Below are 22,765 nucleotides of genomic sequence, written 5' to 3' on the forward strand. Positions count from 1 at the left end.
AGTTGTTCCTGGTTGCATCTTATCAACGGGAGTTTCAGTCTTCAGATAGACGGGTCACTTCGGTTCGCTCGAACATGTTGCACTCGTCTCGGCTTAGTTCGTTACGGTTTGATCCGTTTCGGCTCGGCTCGAACGGCTTGCATCGAGCCGTACTCTCATACAGCTGTGCGTCGCAGTGTTATTGCAAACGCCGGTCGCGTAGGTTGCTACGTTTGTGAAGCGTCGAGCGCAGCGCCCACAGACATAAAACACATTAGTTTCGAGTTCGAGTGCGGGGAGCGCAGTCAGTTGTTGCCGTTTGCCGCCAATTGATGGCCAGTAGCGGGTAACGAAACACGAAAAGTCGAGTCGAGTGTCGTTGAGTGTGTTTGTTTTCACCGCGAAAAGCACGCGGGTGTTTTGCGGCTAGTTCCGAGTGCATTACTCATTCTTTTTTTTCGGTTACTTGCAAGTGAACGTGAATACCACCCCCTTCCCTAAAAAAATAAGAAAAAGAAACCCCCTCCACCACCCCCGACCTTAAACCAAAAGGCGATTATATTTGGAAAGCACTGCCGTGGAGTAACAAGAAGGGAGCAGATCAACATAAAGCGAGGTAAAAAGAGACATGATAGTGAGAAAGAGTCGAAATGAGTGCATAAGACGAATGATTGTATGCGGGAGCAGAGAGAGGTAGAGCTGATAGAGAGCGTGAGTGCAAGTGATGCGTGTGTGTGTATGTGTTTAAGTACATGTACGTATATGTGAGATTGTGTGTGTGTGGGACTACCCGTTGAACCGGTTCGACACTCATCTTCGACTTACCTGCAAAACAACAACAGCACGCTTGTGTGCTTGGAAAAACATGGAAACTGAAACTGAAGCAAATGCAGCATCGCCAACAACAACAGCAACAGTAACGGCAACGACAACAACAATGTGCAGCTGCAGCAATTGTAATGTCAAATGAATCAAACGGACTGCATCATTTGCGTTTCCGAAAGAAAGAAAGAAAAGAAAGAAGGCATCGCAGCAGCAGCAACAGCAGCAGCATCAGCAAAATACATATTATACATATACAAAGTGCAGACCAGCGAAGCCATTAACCCCAAAAAGGCAAAGGCATCATCATCAATCTGCTTATTTGCGATCGGTGAACAAAAATTTAAGCCTTAAGTCTTGAGATCGTTTTACATTTTTACTCATTTGTCCTTATTCCATATTTCCGATTGGTGACTAATATGCAACAAAGATCATAAAGTCATGCTCATATGATCTACATACATACATACATACCATGTACATGCATGTATTTTCAAAACCTGTCTTAAAATTGTGGTCACTAGAGGGTTAAGTACAGAGTCGTCGCCTACCTGCCCTGCCAAGGGTTAAGCACTCAGGCATGAAGTTTCGCGTGTAATTGACGTTGCCAAAAATTAAGAAAGAAAGAAAAACAAACAAACAACAAGAGGACAAAAGCACGAACAACAGAAATTAGAAGACACAAAACAGAAGGGAAAACTTAACTGAGAACCAGAAAGCTCTTGTTTTTTATTTTGCTTTTGCATTTTTTTTTCGAGCAGTACAGTTAGTCGCCAGCGGTAATGTCATAGTATGCGTGTGTCTGCCATAGGTATGTGCGTGTGCGTATGTTTTTGTTGGTGTTTTTGGCGCGGCAGCATATTTTTTGTTTTCATGAATTTCTTTTTTATCCTTTGGGCGAATAAGAACTGCAGGAAAGTGTGAGACAGAAAGAGCGAAAAACGGGAGCCAGGCAAAGAAAAACTAAAAACAAAGCGATTAGCAGCACTCACACACGCACACAGGACAACCAGGAAGATGTGGGAATATTGCGGCCTAGAAAGTAAGAGATAAAAAAAGAGAACAAGAAGAAGAGCACCAATAAGACAGCAACAACAATCATTGTATACCCTTTAAGATTCCACTTAAGTTTTTGGTCCACAATCCTCCAGCGTCTCTTTAAATATAATTTTATCACTCGAAATTTGATCGTTTAATGGGATTCTTCGGGACTTTCATTTTAAAGATCTATTTACTACACTTCAAATGGAATATGACAGCCATGGAATTTATTCATTAAAGAAATTTCTTTTCCATTCTCTCTTCTCAGCTGGAATATGACAGAAATAGAATCTTTTCATTCCATTTCGGAATACAAATGTTTTTTTTTTTGTATGAAAAATTTACATTTCTGTCATAGTTTATTTGATGGCTAAATAAATAGTTCTATTAGGAGCAACAGGGAAAAGATAGAACCTGCTTTTTCTTAAACCATTTCACTTAAATGATATTTAAGGAAAATATTCTAAGTCTAAAAAATAGATATAATATTATCTTTTAGCTCTAAAACCGACTTCTCAGGTTTATAACTTTATTTGATCATATTTTATTAAAACTTATAACACAAAAAAATTAAGAAAAATCTCAAAGATCCTTTCAAGACCATTTAAAGAAATATATAGCTGAGCTGATCAGTGTGATTTTTCTCAATAGATAGTCAAATATGACCTACAATGCATATCATTTCTAAATAAAATAACACAAAACACCTTAAAATCATCTCAAAATACCTCAAAACTTCACTGAAAATACCCGAAATGCCGTTTTAAATTAAGCAAAAAGGACTTAACTAAGGATTATCGAAAAAAATTATACGTAAATTTAGCCAAAGAGGACCTCAATAAGGATTATTGTTTTCAATTACGCTTTTATTTGCTGACGAGTTCAAGTTTTTTGGTTTTTCCTTTTTTGTTTTTGGGTGTGTGTGTGCGTCTGCGGGCTAAAGTAAAATTTTGGGCTGCCAGAATCAAGCATGCTGGTGGTAATTTTGTGGCTGCCCAATGTAAGTCGTCTGCAGAAGTCAGAAATTTGAAGAAAGTTTATTTGGAACTGCCTAGGAAATTTTAAAGTAAAATTTACTTTGGGTTGAGCAGGAGAACCTTTTTGATAATATTCGATTTTATCAAGACAATGACCCGAAGAATTCGGGAATTGTTCAAACAAATAGCTCGTTTGTAACTCAATGGGAAATGTTATCGTTGACAACTCATAGGTATAAACGTCGGCAAATGTTAAAATATCAAACAAATCAACGTACCTTTAAGGTCATTGGACAGAAGTCACCCTAAAAGTCACCCAAAAGCTGGTGCTAGACGATGCATCAGCAGCAACAACAGAAGCAGCCTAGCAATGTACATTTAAACCCAACAATTCCATTTCCAGACAAACATAAGCTCTCAATGATGCACAAAATATCAAAAACCATTTAGATGTTTAGCCTAGTCATTGTTCTCAGCACAAGGGGAATAAAAACACGAAGTGCTTTTATCGAAACGCTGCAGCGTGTTTCCCAGGGCAATGACAAAAACGGCTTAAAATGGTTATTGACCAGAAAGTTGGTTGCTTGTGTTTGCCATATTTTTTTTATACAAATTATGGCTGACTATTTAACTGGTTAAATATTTGATATTTTAAGTTGGTTAATGGATGAAAGCCAAAATTAGGAAATTTTAGTTTTGATTTGTTTAAGGATTATTTCTATGTTTGCAACATTTTGGGTATAACTAGAGAACTTACTTAGTACTCATAGATCACCAAAATATAGATATAGATGAACAGGCCTTTCTTACATTTGATATTTTATTTAAGGTTCTTAATAACAAGCCATATATTGATCGATTCTTGAATAGTTTTCTGCTTGAAGTTGTGTTTTTTGACGATTTTAGAGATCAAAAGGTTATCTATACATCACATTCTTAGAAACTAAGATCATATAATAGGTTTAAAAGAGCATCAAAGTATAGAATGACATTCGTCAAATAGAATATTTTTGTTAAGGGTTTTTATAAGAAACAAAATGTATATTGATATTAAATAGTTTTCATTTTAAGACCTGCATTTTCTGAAATTTCCGGCAATCAAAAAGCTATATTATATAAAATTCTTAGAAAATTAAACAATATTGAAGCAAAAACATGAAGCATGCACCATTTTTCAAAGCTTTTAGCTAAAATCCTTGGGTATATCGCGGTCGGGACATTCCTTCGAGCAATGTCTTCTATATTCTTGTTTGGCTACATGCTCGAGTTCACGTTGAGTTTAGATTTTGGAGTTTGGGTTAGCTGTAGTTAAGTCTAACATCGTAGGCACCGATTACGGCAACAACAGCAACAACAACAAGAGTGGCAACAACCGCAGAAACAGCAACGGTCACTCCACATCGGCAACAGCAGCAACAACAACGACAATATACAGCAACAACCAGAGCAACCACTTCATCGAAAACTCGTTTTGACAACAATTATGGCCCAAGCGGAAAGGCTGAGCTCCGCAGTTGGAGTTGAAGTTGAAGCTGAAGTTGGAGTTGGAGTTTTCAAATAAAGTTGGGGCCAAAAGCACAAAGAAAAAAAACTATATATATATATATATAAATAAATATATGTATAAGAAAGAAAGAAAGAAAGAAAGAAGCTGAGAAAACTGAGAAGTTTAAGTCGCCGAGGCTGTTGCAGATAAAGGATTGCTTGTGGTTACTGTGTTACTGTTTGCTTTTGCCATTAAAAGCAGTACAGCTTGACCATCTTTGTCGGCGGTTTCCTGATCAAAACCGCGAGATAATAATAGCCCCAAAAAACGAACAAACCAGCTTCATTTCTTACTTTTGGGCATAGAAAACTGTCTTCTTCTTAGGAATATCTTTGTTTTTAGGAATAACTCAAAAGGTGTAGGGCTAAGATTTAATCTTCAACAAGTCTTAGGAAACATATACCTACGTTTAGCACTACATTTTTGAAACATTTACCAACCGATTGACAAGATTTTAAGGGACAATTTTTTAACATGAATCACTGCCAATCGAAATAATGCGAGAAACGTGCACATCGTCGAATAAATGTTGACGCATTATATGTCTGCCCCAAAAAAAAGGGATACGTGAAAGGATTTTTCAGAAAAAACGTTGAAGCACGAAAAAACAAAATGAGTATCGAATATTCCATGGGTGATTTGCAACTAAGGGTATTTTTAAGGGATTTAACAGAACAGATTTTTTAACAGAAAAGGAGTGCGACAGTTTATATAAGATCGTTTTGCACAGTGAAAGAGAAGTCTATAAGCAAATATGTGTAATAATTTTCATAGTTTTCAAAAATGAAAGAAAAATCAATAAGTAAAGAAGTTTAATAATAATTTTGGTCGAAGAATGCTTGATTATTATTATAGTTTATACAGTCTTTAATGATTTTCTTAAAAAATGATGTATTAATTACAAACTAATGTAAAAGTTGGCTTAAAAACTAACTTAAGTCTACCATCATTAATCAAATTGATTCACAGAACTTAAGATTTTCGAAAGAGCTTCATAAATTAAAGCAAAAATAGAGATTTTGAAGAATTCTTTAGCTTAATATCATTCATTATCTGATTTTTGTAGCACTTTTTGGCAAACTCGTCTGGCTATTATTTATTTAATTAGTTTGATGCAAAAAAAATTAAAAGAACAAGTTTCAAATTAGCAGCGCTTGCCAATTGGTACCCATCTGAATAATTTATAACCCTTAGTAGGTATTTTATTATGCTTCAAATTCGTTAAAAACTTGATATAATTAATTAGGTTGTTACGTTTTATGAACTATTGAAGAAGAATACATTTTTCATCGATACAAAAAGAGTTCTTTATAAAATTCCAAATCCATGGCTATGCATATTTATCTTACTGCTATAAAAAAAGATAAAATACTATAAATAAACGTTGAGTAGAAAAAGTGCAGTTTGAAGCTCAATAAAGGGAGATAAGCGAAGTAGAAAACAAAATAAATTGATAAGAAAATATGTGAGAAAATGGCCATTTTATGAAAGCTTTTCCATTCAACAAGCTTTGACAATAATATTGAATTACGAAAAGGGGGTTTTCCAGTCTATGTATTTAGCTTGGTTTTTCGCATAATTCTCTACCCCTCTTTTTTGTGGTTTTTGCATTATTTCGGCTTCATTATTTTTGGGTTTTTTTTTTCACTTACGTTTTGAGAGTTCGTTTTTCTTTCGCGCCTACGCCATTTACTTATTTCTCCATCTTCATGGGTTTCAAATTGCCAGTGTGCTCGCAGTTCTGCGCTCTTTATTGTGGCGTTCTTCATCATTGTTTACTCCTTTTATGGCCTCTATTCGTTCTCCTCATCTTGGTTTGTGCGCTCCTCTGTCTCTCTCGCGCGCTCTTCGGCAATTCCTCATGATCAGGTCAAACGCGGTTGGAGTTCGAGCTAAAGTTGGATTTAAGAGGTGCAACACAATTTGAAGTTCGATGGGGTGGCTTGAAACATGTTTGATTCTAATGGGTTACAGTAAGAGAAATTAGAAGGCCTGGTTTACGTCAAATCGTTACTGAATTTTCACTTCTTTCAAATGTTTTAAATACATTTTAAGGGATTCTAATTTTTAAATATTAAATATTATTTTAGCTTGTTACATGCTTGTTGCATTAAAAATCCTGCACTTAGACCTAAGCTTGGGAAAATTTAAAATTTTTCTGTGTGTACTGTCAAACAAACCTTTGTTTGCATTGCTTGCTTGAAAAGTGTTGGAAAGAAGTCTAAAGTCACTTATCACATGTACACTTAAAGAATTTTAGGTAATTGTTTAGAACTATTTTGAAAACTTGTAAAAAAGACACTGTAACCGTTCTGAGTTATATATTTTTAACATTATGATTCTTTTGGAGCTGTGCTTTCTATCACAAAAATTAATATCACTTACTAGACCGATTATATCTGAAAATAAAGATTATAAAGTTTCTTTTTTTTGAGAACCCTTAAACTGTAATATAAATATTATAGGATTAAGAAAACTTTGTTACCAAACTTGTGCTGTGAAATTACAGTACCTTCTGCTGAAGTATTAACTGTGATAAAAAATGTATGGAAATGTATCCGAATATGAAACGCTTGCCATTGCAACTGCAACATGGAAAAAAGAGTAAAAACCTGCCCGAAAAACTAACTTTTCTCACACTTGATTCGTATATTTATTATTAATTACCGACGGGGCAGGTAAGCGCGAACTTCTTTTATACACCCAGTCACTCATACACACTGCCAGGCACATACACACACACACGCATTGTTGGACACGCACCCACAATATGTGCATGTATGCATGAATATACGGAAAATCAATTAAAACTTTTAATTGAAAGAAAGATTTAAGTGAAATTAAATTTTTTTTTGTATTTATTTCGCTCCTGTTCATCTCTCAGCCAAATCTCATCATCATCGCTGCTTTTTCAACTCGACTCTCTCTCAACAAAGTTAAAGTTTACGGAAGCGATGTTAATATGTTTTGGGATTTTATAATAGGAACTCATATGACAATACATATGAGTACACAATGACGTTGGCACAACAACAATAACATAATCATAATAATCGTAATAATAATACTCGTTTTGTCAATTACAAGTCACTTTTGTGTAATAATGTCCATGATGTTCGTGTCGCTTGCTTACTACTCTTGCCATTGTCGTAAAATATCAAAAAAAAAAAAAAAACAATCTACGAAATAATAGACATTTTGTGATGGTAAACGTAAGCCTATATATATTGGTATGTCTTCATTTAGCTAAAAGTGTCAATATTAAATCACATTAAGTTTGTGGGTGGTTTAAAGTTAAATCAGCTCTTGAAGGAATGGTTTGGCTTATTAAGTAATTTCATATATTAAATATGCAACAGTTTTCTGTTTTAACCTGAATTTATTAATACAGAAAATAACCAGCAGCTGAAATATTTTTGTAAAAATGCAATCAGAACAGGCCTGGAATTTTCCATAAATATTTTCCAGCATGTTTCAACTTTTTTGCTTACTTTATTTCTGAATCACAAACAGAATGTTTGCCAAGAGCAACAAATAAGTTAAATATGGCAACTTACTTGAAACCAATTAAACTTAGAGGCACTTACTAGGCCAAAAAAAACAGAGGTACCAAAACACCTAGTGTTCTAATTAAGGCTTAGCTTTTGGTACATTACCGAAAGAAGTGCATTTCAAGAACTATAAGTGCTTCTCGTGAATGCAATGCGTGAAATGAGGATACGCCTTTTGGTGTTCGAAAGTGAGATGAAAAGAGCTCTTTTATATACCTGTTACTGGTAGACCAAAAAAAAAATGTGTAATTTTTAAGTGCAATAAGTGTGTTAAAGGAAGGGTTTTAGGGTTAAAAAGATAACTCATTTTATGATATTTTATAAATATAATAATTACTGTAAAGATATGATAGGGAACTGCAGAATTTATGAAGTAATTTGCTTGAAATTTTAAGCAAAAGAGAAAATATTCGTATATTTTACTAAATTGTAAATAAATGTGTTAAATTTCAACACAAAATATTTATCTTTTTGATTGATTTATTTTTTAGGTTAACTTTGGTATCATCGCAGACCATTCACTGGCAGAAAAACTTGTGAAATTTTAAAGGATTCGAAATAAATAATCAACCTTAGAGATTGCTGGAAAGGCTGGGGCTGTTTTAACACTAAGGTAATCTATTATTAAATATTTTAAGTTAAGGTTTTAATTTAGATTTAGTGTACACAATTTATATAAATATTTATCTATTTATCTCTCTTTATTGCTGTTAGTTTAAAGGGACTTAAGCTTAAATTCTACAAAATAATTATAGCAAACTTAGACATGTGTTTCCAGGTAATAAACGGTTCTAAGTTTGTATGTATATATAAAGAGGTAGAATATAGGCTAAAATACATATGTGACATGGCCTTATCAAACGTATGATGATACCGGCTGGCTGGCTGGATGGCAAGCAAGGCTTGTAATTTTTAAATTAGAATTACGTGATGTGCCTGCTAAATTGGCATTATTGAACGGTTGGAGGACTAGGCAAGTGGCTAAGAAAATGTTGTTTAAAACAAGGTCGAGAAGGCAGGAGAGCAACAAGCATTGCCAGAGATGAAGGTTTTTGGATCAAGTTCTTAGACTTTAGCTTCTTAACAGCTAAAAACGTTTTTACTCCTCCTTGTTGTTTTCGCTTTTATTTGCCTTTTAGCCGCTGGCAGGGCGTCCCTGGAAAAAAAAAACTAAAAAGAAAAAGACTGGAGGGGTGTAGTGTAGGATAGGGTGTTAGCCAAAGAGCCCCCAAAATTAAACAGAGAAGAAAAATTACAATATATATGTCTTTCTTAAACAGTGGAGGAGGATGGATGGTGAGGTGGAAAGGAAAATCCATGGGTGAAAAAATAATCAACTTTGATGAACAGATGTCAAGGTGTGGGCACAGATGGCAAGGATTAAACACCCTTTAACATACACCCAGACACACACACTCCTTCTTCCTCATTAAATGTAATTGACTTGGAAAATGTACGCCACACATATGGAAAATGTGTGCCTACTACAAGTTGGTTTTAAAGAGAGTCTTTTTCTTGGGAAAATCTGATTTAATATTCGGTTTGTAATTATAAAAATTCAAAATTTTGAAGATCAAAACATATAGTCATAGGAACTGAAAAAAAAACAGAAGGAAGCAATTTTCTATGGATAATGAAAATATACATCTAACGATTGTTCGACTTTATAGGGTTGGAAAATTTAATACACACACACATGCGAGTGTGTATTGTGTTGCACATTGGCTATAAGGAGAAGGAGACCAAAAACATAATGCGTTCTCAAGATGATGTGTAGCGTAGAGGGTGAGTGCGGACCATTTTGGGGGTGGATATGACTGCATATTCCACTATATATGTATATATTCTATATATATAATGTATACATATATATACAAAAAAAAATATATAAAGAAAAACGATATTAGGAAGGTGGTTGGCAGGCGATTGGAAATTAATGAAATTTTATACAAAAGTCCGAAACCAAATTGAAGTATGAATGAGCGGGAATGGATGTGTAAATGAACAGCCTCCTTTTCTACCACCCAATATATATACATATATCTTTATATATATGTATATATAGGTATATATGTGGGCCATTACAAAAAAGGAGCCCAGATGAAAGCGGAACTCCATTACCCTCGGAGCTGGAGAAATTGTTGCCGGGGCTAATGCGAAATTTGTATGCAGTCCAAACAACGGGAGTCATTTCTTTTGTTTTCTGCTCTCCTCTTCTTGTTGTTCTTGTTTTTTTTTTTCCAGCTTTTCCAGCTTTTTTTTTCAGTTTTTGAATTCTTGTATTGTTGTTGTTGTAGTAGGCCTTGCCTCGGATTTCATTTCTGTATGTTTCAGGCACTTGGCGTTCCGTTCAGAATGAGGAAAAACCAGAAAAAATAACAATCAAATGTAATGTTTCGAGATATAGAAGGAAAAAGAGGGGGGAAAAAGGAGGGATTTCAGGAAATTAGAAAAGCCCTTGTATTGCCATTGAGATTGACCATTGAACTCCCTAAAAGTTAATACTTTCAGTTAGTGAATTTCATTAACATTTTATTGACACAAAATGAGACAAAAAGAAAAAAAGAGCAATAATTAGCTGCAGGCGTGAGCACGTGAAAATAATACCAAAAAAGCCAGTTAAGAACAATTACAAAAGGGAGAAAAAAAAACCATGACTTTCCTTCAAGTATTTTACATTTTCTTTTCTGTTATAAAGTAGCAATTATTTGAAAATTTGTTGCCCTGGGGGCCAAGGCACTCAGCAGTCTAAGGGCTATATTAAATTCCTACCAAGAGTCTATTTGACCCTCAGATTTTGTGCTATTTTTTCTTTTTTTTTAGCCGCTTAATAAAAATCATTTTTTGTGTGGCACATATGTTAAATTTTGTTGCATGGTGGCAGGCAGGACTGGTGGCGAAACCGAAATATTTGAGTTTTATGGGAAGAAAATTTTAATACGCAGATGCGATACGCGCGCTTAAAAACCCCAACCAAAAACTCCTTCATATTTGCACATACCCTTCGGGTGATCTTTGCTTCTTCTTTCCTAAAACTGCCATTTTGTTTGGGACTAAGAAAGGTGGCAGAATCATATATATACATATCTCTCTATATATATATATGTTTAGAGGAGATGACATCCCGCGTCAGTGCAGCAGGTTGGACAGTTGAAGAATCTAAAAGATAAATCTCATTATTATGGCTTCCGTTTATTTTTGAACACAAAACGCATAAATACGAGAATGAGAGCAAAACACCATTCTACATTCTCCAGGCATCATCATCAGTTCTTCTCCTCCTCCCCATTGCCTGCCACATTCCACATCCACATCCTCTAAGTGCCCCATCGACTTCCACCGGTTTGGATACCCCATCTCCGGAGACAAGTTGCCAGATTCCGGTACGAAACCCAAGAACTTAACTCACTTAGAAAAAATGTGTGTCCGCTAAAAGCATTTTAAGCAGCTAACTTAAATATTAAGTTTATTATTATTATTTACTTTAGAGATCATAAACTAATAAAACAAATATTTGTAGGAGATTTTTATAGCCCCGCACATTTTGCATATACATAATTTAATCAGCTTTACCTGTTACCGTCTCCGCCGCCCCCTCCACTCAATAAATTTAGCATTTAGATAATTTTTAATAAACAAAAACCATTTGCGGTTACATTTTAGTTTTATTTGTAGAAATTTTAAGTGTATTAAAATTACTTTTTAAAAGTTTTAATAAAATAGGCTTGGCTTGTATTTGCTAATAAGCGATTAAATAATAATCAAGTAACCCTGACTTAGCTAAAAGCAAATAAGCAGTCTCCCATACGTTTTTCAATTTGCAAATTAAGCTTTTCCATAAACATTATTTAACAAATAAGCAACGAATCAAGTTAATAAATATTAAACGGAAAACATTAACTATGATTCTGCTATTAAAAAATTAACTTAAACTTATATTTTAAGTTGAAAACCCTTAAATTTCTTAAGTAAAATTTTCTCTAGCTACAATAATATAAAATTATCATATAAAACTTTAAATATTTTCTAGTTTTTCCTTTTGTTTTCTCAGCATTCCGAACTAGTGTGCATAGTTAAATCATTTTTGCTAGTAAAGCTGATTAAATTATGTATGGTTTTATGGCGCCGATTGGCAATATATACATATATGTTTAAATGTATTTTATTAGCCTAGGTAAATGCAAATCTTTCCTGCACAAAAATACCGCTGACCACAAACGGTAATACGGGGAAATCGTATCCCAAAACGGATTACCAACCATATCACAGCATGCGTTCGATGACCTTTTTTTTTTGCTGTGAGGGAGAGGGAGTGGCGGGTGGCATATATTTGAGGATTGGGTTACCGCAGAAAATGTGTCGCCAGGAAGAAACTGGCAAAAAAAAAACGAATCGGGTGCGCTGGCAAATTTCCATGAATTTAGGATTCTATCATCATTTTATCGGTACGGTGGTAAACGAAATTTCCTACAGCTTCTGGGTCACAGGATACGCGCGTTCCTATACACCCACTCACTCACTACTTACCCGCTTACTTGCTAGCTTCAAATCACGAAGACGACGTATTTGACATTCACATTTCCATTTACTATTTCCTGTCAATTTTTCTTAGGCACTGCTACTGCTATTCGGCATATCCTTCTTGCTTTCTCCAAAGAAAAAAAAAAAAGAAGAGAATATTGTGACAGTTTGCAATAAACGCAAAGGAAGGACTACTAGCACTACTACTACCTACCACCCCAGCACCTGCCCACTTACCAGTCATCAGCCCAGTCTCGTCGTTTTCTTCTTTATGACCATAAAAAGAAAGTAAATGCATCGAACTGGAGGAGCTGGGATAAATTTATACAGCACATTTCATGCGATCAACACATAAATATTATATTATATTTTATGCCAAAAGACCACGAAACTTGCCCTATATATATATATCTATATCTAATAATGTGGTAATGTATAGGGAATATATAAATACCGATGATCCTTTGGTCAAATCAAAACAGTTTATTTAAGGTGCAAACTGGCAGCTTTTGGTCATAAAAATTCTCGACAAAACGATTTTGTCAGCAGCACCTCGTCACTTTCCTTTGCCTTAGTCGTTGGTTTTCCTTCTTTTTATTTTTTTTTTAGTCACTTGCTTTGTGTCTAATAGTTATAACATTTTTGCTCAGCTTTTGATGCTTATCTTAAGTCGCCTTGGGCCATAATCAACGCTGACATGTTGTATCCACCAAGGGTGGTTGCGTTATAGAGGTAGCCAGAGGTAGTAGGTGTCGTTGGGGGTTGTGTGGCAGGCATGATGATGGCCGTGTGCCGAGTGGCGAGTGGCATATTGAAGGGCTTTCGGAATTGGGACCACACAAAGCTCCAAATGCGTATTGCATACATAAATTTGAGGCAAAGAGTTCGTTACTGCTCACACGTTTTGTTGCTGCTGCACAAAATAAATCTTTGACAGACAACAAAAAATGGGTGGCAGAATATATATATATATAAGATATATATATAAGATATATATATAAGATATATATATAAGATATATATATATAAAAGGGAGAAAGAGATTGAAGTACGAAAGCCGTGGCATGTGGTAAACAAAATCTGTACAGAATTTCTGGATGCCATTGCCAATTCCGTAGAAGGGAAAGGTCATCAAAAGATTTTGCAAGCCCATGAATCGCTTTTCCGCCACCGCCGACGTCGCTACCTACGCTGCCTTTATAAAAGCCATGAAAGAATTTTCAGCTAACAAACAAATATGCTTAGAAGCCGTTTAGAACAGCTTTTAGAACTACCAACTAAGGTGGCATATGAAACTTCTTTTAAGTTTGCCTCAAAGCTAGACTTTTTAACTTGGCTTTAAGTTTTAATTGGATTGATATTGGTCATTGGAATTGTAAGGAAAAAGTCTTGTTTCTTTAAAATGATGAGAGTATGTAAAGAAAAAAGGGTATTAGAAAGGATTTACCAAACTTTAATGGAAGGTTTTAACTCAATGAATATTTTGATTAGCGCCAGCCAAGAAGAAATCAATGAATTTGTTATGAATTGCTAACATTTATTATCGGCTGATGGCTAATGTTTGCCACATTATGGCCTTATTAATAGTCAAGTCAAATCAGAAATGCCACACAAACTTGTCCTGAAGATCACAAAAATTATACAGAAATCAAAGTAAAGCCAAAACGCTAAAACGCTAAAGATATATATATAATTAATGTGTTAATAAAGCGTTATGAGCATTCCCTTGAAAATGGGGGCTTGGGAAAACAGAAAATGCTTGTGGGTTGAAGAGGGTAGAGGGTGGTGGGTGGTGGCTGGTAAAGCGATTAAGATAAGTATTTGGAAGCTACTGGAAAGAAAAACATCGCGCACAGAGTTGCGCCTCAAATGAGCCGAGCAATGTGTCGCGACCTGTTTTCCAAATCGATAAAGAAAATGCCATAAAATGTAGCTCAGCCAGAAGAAATACGATAGGATATATATATATATATAGATAGCTCTATATATATCTATATAAATTTATTTAAATGAGCGCTACGTGTAATGATAGACAGAAGGAGGAGGAGGAGGAGATCTCTCGTTGCCTGGGCAGCTAATTTACCAATCGATGTCATTTGATACTAGGCACGATGAAATCAAAAGGAAAAACGGAAAGAAAAGGCCTTGAATTAACTTAACTTTAATTAAATTTTCGCATTGATATTTGCTTGGACGCTTGTTTGGTTACTGGCCAGAAGGTAGGCCAGACTTCTTGGCCTTTTGTGTTCGGTGGCAGTTACCCACCTACCTATCCAATGCAGTTTTTGGCTTTCGACCGCGGTCCGTGAAGCACGACTTCGTGGAAGGATGAATGCTTGGTTGGTTATAGGGTTGGATGGGGGAGGAGGAGAAGGAACAGGCCATGGTATGGCTGGCAGCACGTGCTTAAAATTGCACCAGAGGAGAATTCTTAATTCTACACAAATAAAAACAAATGGTTTGATAGCAATTTGATATCCGCAGGTCAAATGGATATTTGATTTGATTGTAACGCTTTCGAGTCGTGTGCATAATATCCCCCTAAGATGCAGTTTTATTATTATTATTTTCTTTTCCAACTTCTCTCTATGCATGGGGTTTAGTACGGATTGCTTTTGTTTGATTTTGATTGGTTTTTAACTAGTTTTGTTTTTTAAATGTTTATTGAAATAGTTTTTGTCTTAAAATGAGGTGAATAATAGCTAAATATAATATTTGTTATAATATTTAAAGACTTTATAATCAAGAAAGACTAATTTTGCTACTTATGATAACAACCAAAGAATATTTCTTGGTATCAGAAACCTTATAGTACAAAAAAAACCCTTTAAAAATCCTTAAAATTTACTATTTCTATAATTAAACTATAGCATTTCGCTCAGTGCATCTTGCTGGCGTCATATGTGGGCGTCCCTGTGCCCGTCTAGGGTACAACGGACATGTTCACACTTACGGGCGTGCTTAATTCTTCGTAGTTATTCAGCTGTACAGGGAACGGGTTTCCCCTACCTTACCCTTCCCTACCCTACCTATTCTTTCATTCATTCATGCCTTACTTTTTGCCTTCATCCTTGATTCGTTGTTGTTGTCGCTGGTGACGTCGCGACGGTGATGTAATTAATGATGCTTGCCGCACAATTTTTAAATTGAATTGCAGTAGCTGCAGCAGTAGCAGTAGCTCCTAGTGGTAGGCACATTATTTACCCCTTGGCAAAGGGTCTTAAAGTCAGAGTCAGTAAGTCGGATTGATTTCTGACTTTAAGCAGGTACATACGAGGTGTGTTCAAAAAGTAAGGTGACTCTTCAAATTTCGCGAATTTCAAATTTTTCGATTATCGATTTTTTTGTTTTGTTATTTTGGTACACTCTTCCCTAACATCTGTACCAAGTTTCAATGGAACATCCTCTTTTGTTTGGTTGTGAGAGGCGTAAAGTTACAAGTTATTTTGCGAGCTCGGCGATTTTTTGCTATCGAAAAATATGGATCAAAGGATTTGGATTTTTTGGCCAAAAACAACACCACAATAATGCCTCAGCCACCATATTCACCGGATTTGGCCCCATGTGACTTTTTCTTGTTCCCAAAACTGAAGATAATCGAAAAATTTGAAATTTGAAAAGTCACCTTACTTTTTGAACACACCTCGTATAACTTCTAAAAGGTTTCGATAATCGAAAAATTTGAAATTCGCGAAATTTGAAGAGTCACCTTACTTTTTGAACACACCTCGTATATTTAAAGGCAATTAACTTTGATAGTTTAACTTATTTATATCTGGAGTTAATCTCATATCTATATTCTGAACTGAATTCCTTAAGGTATATGTATTGATTTCTAGATATTAAATATTCAATATCCTTCACTCTTAGATGTCTCCTTCAACGCTAATGACACATAAAACTTTACTAATCAAGATATTTCTGATTAATTTGTATACTAAACAGCTGCACAGGGAGAAATGTGTTGGTAAAAGCATTCAATTTTAGGTTTTAGGTTTTAGAAGGAAATTTTTGTTTGAATTTATTAAAAAATATTTAAGAAAACCCAACAGTTAATACCCTACTAATGACTACTATTTGTTGATAATACCATTAAGCATTAACCTTTGAAACATTTTTGGTGCAGACTTTAAGGGTTTAGCCCAGACTGCGAAGGGTTAGGTTAAAAATCTATGTTAAACATTTTTTTTTTATTCATAATATAAGTAAGAATTTTCCTAAGTTTAATTTGTGTATAAGAGTAAAGTTTAAGCCGAATAATATTTGACAAATTTAATATTAATAAAAATCTTTTTCTTTTTTTCTTTACAGGTACGTTTTTTCCAAAATCCCTTCAAGTTTTCCATGCGTCCTATTACACCATATAGTACACCATAAAGTACTTTCAAAAAAGAGATGTTTCGGAAAAACTTTGAACTTTTCCGCATTCCGGAAAGTGAGAAGTGAGCCAGGCAGGCAGAGGGAGGGGGAGTGTGGTGAATATATAAATAGGGAGATATGTACTTGATAATCATCTTACGAAATGTATACATTCCTGATCCCAAGACATAGCCATCGTACTTAGTACTCAATTCTAATATAAACAAAACATTAACCATGGATATTGTAGTAGTATCTATCCTTGGTCACATATGTACTCGTAGACATTCCCATGTGCTTTCCATTTCGTTTTGCCTGCCACCATTGGAGGCCAATTAAAATTCTAAAATGCTGCTGTTGGTGTGTGTGTTGGGTGTGTGTGTGTTTGGGGTGTTTCGGAATCTTACACAACAACAATCTCTTGGCGATCTCGTAAGGGCTAGCAAGAAGTTGCTGGGGTATAATTTATGCATTTTCATATACACTTTCCCCTGTGCCTGGTTTATTACCGACTCTCTGATTGTTATTTTTCGTTGGCTCCGCAACGCGCGGCACTTACAAAAACAATAACAAAAGCAAGACAAAATTTGTACTTTTTGGTATGAGACTCGACTCCCAACGTTGTGCATTGTTTACGTCGTGTTCCGCTTCTTCGTTGTGCCACCACTCGACGCCACTCCACTCCATGCCACTCCACTCTGGTCTACTCTTCTCCACTTGATGGCGGGTCAAATGAAGTGAACGGGTGCCGCTATGTGGCATGGTCATGGGGATGGGGATGGGAACAGAGAGAGAGGGGGGCGGCGACGACTATGGCACAATTGTGCTCATAATTGTTTATCTAAATTGACTGCAGACCTCACTTTATAAGATGTACGACGAGTGTGGATATGTACACAGGCATAGCCATAGGCATAGGCACAGGGCACCAGGCACCAGGCACAGGAAGAGGCAACTCGATACATGGAAAATAAATATACACAAAGAGAGTATATAGATATGTTGTGTATGTATATATATATATATATATATATATCGATGACCCACTGTGTTGACCTATAAGAGTCATCGCCCTGGGCAGTGTAAACAAAGGCATTTAAAAAAGGTTGCATTTGGAGAACTTAACATTAATTGTGCTTAATTTTGAATAATTGATTGCAATGTTGAAAGTACAGTTCAATAGCGATTAACTTGCTACTGCATAATGAATGTATGGCTATAGGTTATTAAAAACCAAAAATAACAATGTTGATTTCAAAATGTATAGTTCTGGGGGAAAACAATAATAATGAATAAAAGTTAACTTTCTTGAATGTTAACTTTCATAATTTATTCATAATTCTGTTGAAATGTTTTTGGTTTAGTGATTAAATGAGAAAAGTTTCCTATCGTTTTGCACCATACTGTGAGACTTGGTCATATTAATTAGCGACTCACCACTATTAATTACATATTAAAGACAAAAAAAAAACTCCTCCTAGAAATGACCTAAGTAAATAGCCTACTTCTTGGCCGCTGCTCTTTTTTTTTCTTTTCCTACTTTTCCTGCCATCTCTCAGCTTTGGTTAGCCAAAGGCGTGGGTAGGGCGTTTGACTGATTAAACACTCTGGCTTGAAGTGTGAAGAAATCCTTTGGCTGGCATTTAAAAGTTTAAATGAGTTAGATTAGCGGAAAATGAAAAAGTATGTAATAGAGGTAATAGAATAGAATCTGCACTGATGGTTGGTTATTATCTTACATTAAGTTATGAAAGTTTTTATAAAAATTATTTAGTTTGATATGGAATTTTGTGGAAAATATTAAGAAATATTTTTTTGATGAAAACCATATGGTAATATTTTAAAAAATATTATAGTTGATATCAGACTCTTTCTTAATGCGATAAAGATTGTTTCTTGTCTAACAAATTTCTGATAAAAGTTGACAGAAAATTAAACATTGCCACATGTTGAACTTAATGTTACTTTTAGTAGTAATCAAATTTCAACCTCTTTCCCAAAATTCCAATCTATCTCCAGAAACTTTTTGAGTTTAACCAGAAATTCAGAATTCTTTGATAATTCCTATGACAACTCTATATAAACATAAACCATTTGATCAAAGCACATAATAAAATGCTACATCGATTTTCTTTCTTTTTATACCCGTTACTCGTAGAGTAAAAGGGTATACTAGATTCGTTGAAAAGTATGTAACAGATAGAAGGAAGCTTTTGCGACCCTATAAAGTATATATATTCTTGATCAGGATCAATAGCGAAGTCGATTGAGCCATGTCCGTCTGTCCGTCCGTCCGTCCGTCCGTCCGTCCGTCCGTCCGTCCGTCCGTCCGTCCGTCCGTCCGTCCGTCCGTCCGTATGAACGCTGAGATCTCAGGAACTATAGCAGATACAAAGCTGAGATTAAGCATGAAGATTCTTGAGGTCCCGGGACAGCGCAAGTTTATTACAGCATCCCGCCACGCCCACTCTAACGCCCACAAATCGCAAAAAACTAAAATTGCTGAAATCTCAGGAACTATTGCAGCTAGAAAGTTGAATTTCAGAAAGTATAATCTTTAGATGACAGCGCATCTTATAGTGCTACTACTATCCGGCCACACCCACCCATACGCCCACAAGGCTCAAAAGACGGTTTTCGGATTTTCTAGAAAAGCTGATATCTCGGTAACTATAAGAGATAGAAAGTTCGGATAAAGCATGTATGTTTCCATGATGCTCCCAATGCGAATTGTTTTTTTCCGATCACGCCACGCCCACTCTAACGCCCACAAAACCCGAAAAACCAAAAATGCAAAAATCTCAAAAACTATAAAAAGCTACACAATTTTGCTTAGGAACACGTATTTAGGAGATGCCTCTGCGACTTGCCACGAAGTTGCATCCGGCCACGCCCACTCTAACGCCCACAAACCGCGGAAAACTGTGGAGTCTATAATATTATTATGAATGCCTTCGTTTGACCTTGTGTAACTTATTTCTGTTAATATCTATCGATTTACCAAAGATTTTTCAAATCGGAACATTATTTCGCTATTTATGAAGAAATTAAGGTTATAAGGCTCCACATGGGCAGTGACGTCACTATAAGCATACTCAACATACTTCCTCTGACAATAGGTGGCGCCTTGTGAATTTCCACTAGCAAAATTAATATTTTAAAATTGTGTAAAACAGTAACGGGTATCTTATAGTCGCGGCACTCGACTATAGCGTTTCCTCTTGTTGTTTTTGTTCTTTGGTTTATTAACAAACAATTTTCTTTTGTGTCGCATAAACTGGGCATTTTCCTGGTTCTCTTCATTTTGGAATCCACGTATTTGTGAAAAATTTTCGTGAAATTAATAGCATGAGACAGAGGCAAAGGCAGAAGTGGGGATAAATCGAGAATTGCACAAACATCGAGGGGCTATATAGTGAGAGGGTACTGAACATTTTCCACATTTCTTCCTTTTTGGCTCTCACTCTCTGGCCAATGTATTTTCATTTTCATTTGCATTTGGCTCTCTTGTTTTTAGCTTTTGGCGGCGCCCCTTGCTTTTTGTGCTGCTGCTGGTGCTTGGTGCTTGGTGCTTGCTGCCTGCCGCTTGCTGCTGTTGTTGTCATCCGTCGCTCGTTTGGTGCGAGTGAAATGCAAAGCAAACAACAATTTGTAATTTCCGTTGTTTCCCAGTCAGGCAGGCAGGCATCCACCCATCCACCCATCTAGTCAGCCCAACTCGACCAGATGAGGCTCGTTGGCTGGCTTTTACCATGGGCGCTATATACTCGAGTTTGTAGGATAGAGGAGGATAAAGGGTCAGAGATTTTGCATGTGGGGGAGGAGAAGATGTACCAGATGGGCGTGTTAAAGGGGGGGAAAAACTATTCTACGCTCTTTTAGGTGCAATTTTCTGCTTAAACTGGATGAAAAAAAGGAGGAAAATCTGTGCTGGCCCCAGACCCCAGACCCCAACGCGTACCAACTTTGGCATGGCAAGTCTTGCCATTCCATCCCATCGCCGTGGTCGTAACACGTCCGAGAGGCATATCGGTCCAAGTTTAAGCCAAAGTTATTCGGAATGCATTTTCGGTGATTGGAGAAGCATTGCTTGCTGGCTGCCGGCTCTCTATGTACTACTATACAACCCAAAAAATACCAACGACTATGAAAAATTCGACCTGCATACAGTTTTTGCATTCCATGTTTTTGTGAAAGGATTTTATGTAAAACGAAGGTTAAGGTTGACATAAATAGAACAGACTATTTTTGTTTTAATTATTAGCATGAACAGAGGTCTAGTTTGGGGTAATATTAGGTTTATTAAGTCAAATCATATTCTATATCTAAAAGGATAGTTAAGATTTGATTAGAAAACAAAATCCATTGTTGTAATCCATGCTATCCTAATACTAATTAGTGACTTCCATTTGACCCAAAAATGATATGAAGAGAATCTTATCGGAATTTAGAATGCAAATATTGAAGGCTAAAATGCATCCAAATGCCAATTAGCAGACGTATCCTGGACACTTAAGACAAATTAGTGAGACAAACAAAGCCTCTCGATACTAGCGGATGTTTTGACTTTGGGACATACACAGACACAGGCATTAATGTCTAACCAAACAAGACAGATGCAGTCATATATATATATAGCCGCTGTATCAGATAAATTAATAAAGATCATTAAGACGACGAGGGAGTGACTGGCAGGTTGGCTGGAAGGATGATTGGTTGGTGGGTTGGTTGACTGGAAGTAAAGATATTTGTCTTGCAAATGCTTTTAGGCGATGTATTTACATTACGATTTTGGCACAAAGGGCGCTTTGAAATGTACATTAGTATTTGTTTTTAATCAAAGGAATGGAATGGGGTATGGCTTACGTTTCATTAAAAGATCATTAAAAGTTTAATAGATAGTTTATATTCCAATAAGAACTAAAATTCCTAAAGGTTTGCCCTCAAAGAAGTGATCTTATCGGTAGTTTAGATTTCAGCTTAAAAGTCAAACAAAGAGTGGTAAATATTTGAATGATTTTTAAGCAATTTTAACAACAAATTAGCCAAGTTTTTTAGCTTTCCTTCTCATGATTATAGCTTTTCTTTGTATACTTTATAGTTACAATCTTTTTCGATCTGGTTTAAGGTGGGAAGTAGGTTTATCTGTATATATACATATTCCAGCCCGTTCTTGTGTTTGTATTAATATTTAAGCCCTGTGTTTGTATTGGTAAATCGTTTACGTACGTGCGGTGAATGTACATCTGTGTATGGAACGGCGACGCTGGGTAGAGGAAGAACAACTGAGCCGGCACTAAAAGCCAAACAAAAACATGAAAACTGTTCAAAGATACCGACTATTTGTAGTTGCATTTTGTATCGGAATCTATATTGGTATTGGGATTGCAGCAGCAGTTCTTGGTATCTCGGACTCTTACACTACCACACTATCCACATCCACAACGTCATCCACAACATGCCCATTTCTGTGGCAAAAGCCACGCAACTTCCCCAACGTACGTTACTACAACTGCTGCTCCTCTTCCTCCTACCTCCTACGTTCTGCTCACTTGGCCGTCGTTGTCGTTATCGCTGTCTGAGCACAGTGAGCACACAATGTAAAACGCAAATATTAACACGGCTAACCGATATGCCATATATATACAGAAGATACGAATACGGATACAGATACAGGGACAGAGATATACCGATATACTGATACAGGGATAAAGGCGAAGACGAAGGTAGAGGTAAAGGCACGCACCAACCACACTTACATACATACATGGGAATACATGGGTTGCGCTAAAAAAAAAAAATAGGAGGGGTTAACTGGGGGTTAAAACGGGGGTCTTCTATTCATTATTTACTATTTTCAATCTTAATATTGGGTTTTTTGAAAAATAAATAAATTGGGTTTATCTAAGACCTAAAATGTTTGGATTTTGAAAAATACTTTTCTAACGATATATTTTTGATTTTAAGGG

At 35.9% G+C, this 22,765-nt stretch overlaps 1 protein-coding gene across 2 annotated transcripts in view; it reads left to right on the plus strand.

The window, feature by feature from the left end:
* The first annotated feature begins 188 nt into the window (after positions 1-188).
* The window catches only part of LOC108103763 (leucine-rich repeat-containing protein 24), a 116,042-nt gene continuing 93,465 nt past the window's right edge, over positions 189-22,765 (plus strand). For both annotated transcript variants that reach the window (XM_017209381.2, XM_017209380.2), the window contains exons 1-2: positions 189-595; positions 8,408-8,529. The gene's annotated coding sequence lies outside the window, so the exon portion shown is untranslated. The remainder of the gene's footprint in view (positions 596-8,407; positions 8,530-22,765) is intronic.

Source organism: Drosophila eugracilis, unplaced genomic scaffold (assembly GCF_018153835.1).
Source record: "Drosophila eugracilis isolate 14026-0451.02 unplaced genomic scaffold, ASM1815383v1 contig_1414, whole genome shotgun sequence".
Lineage (NCBI taxonomy): Eukaryota > Metazoa > Arthropoda > Insecta > Diptera > Drosophilidae > Drosophila > Drosophila eugracilis.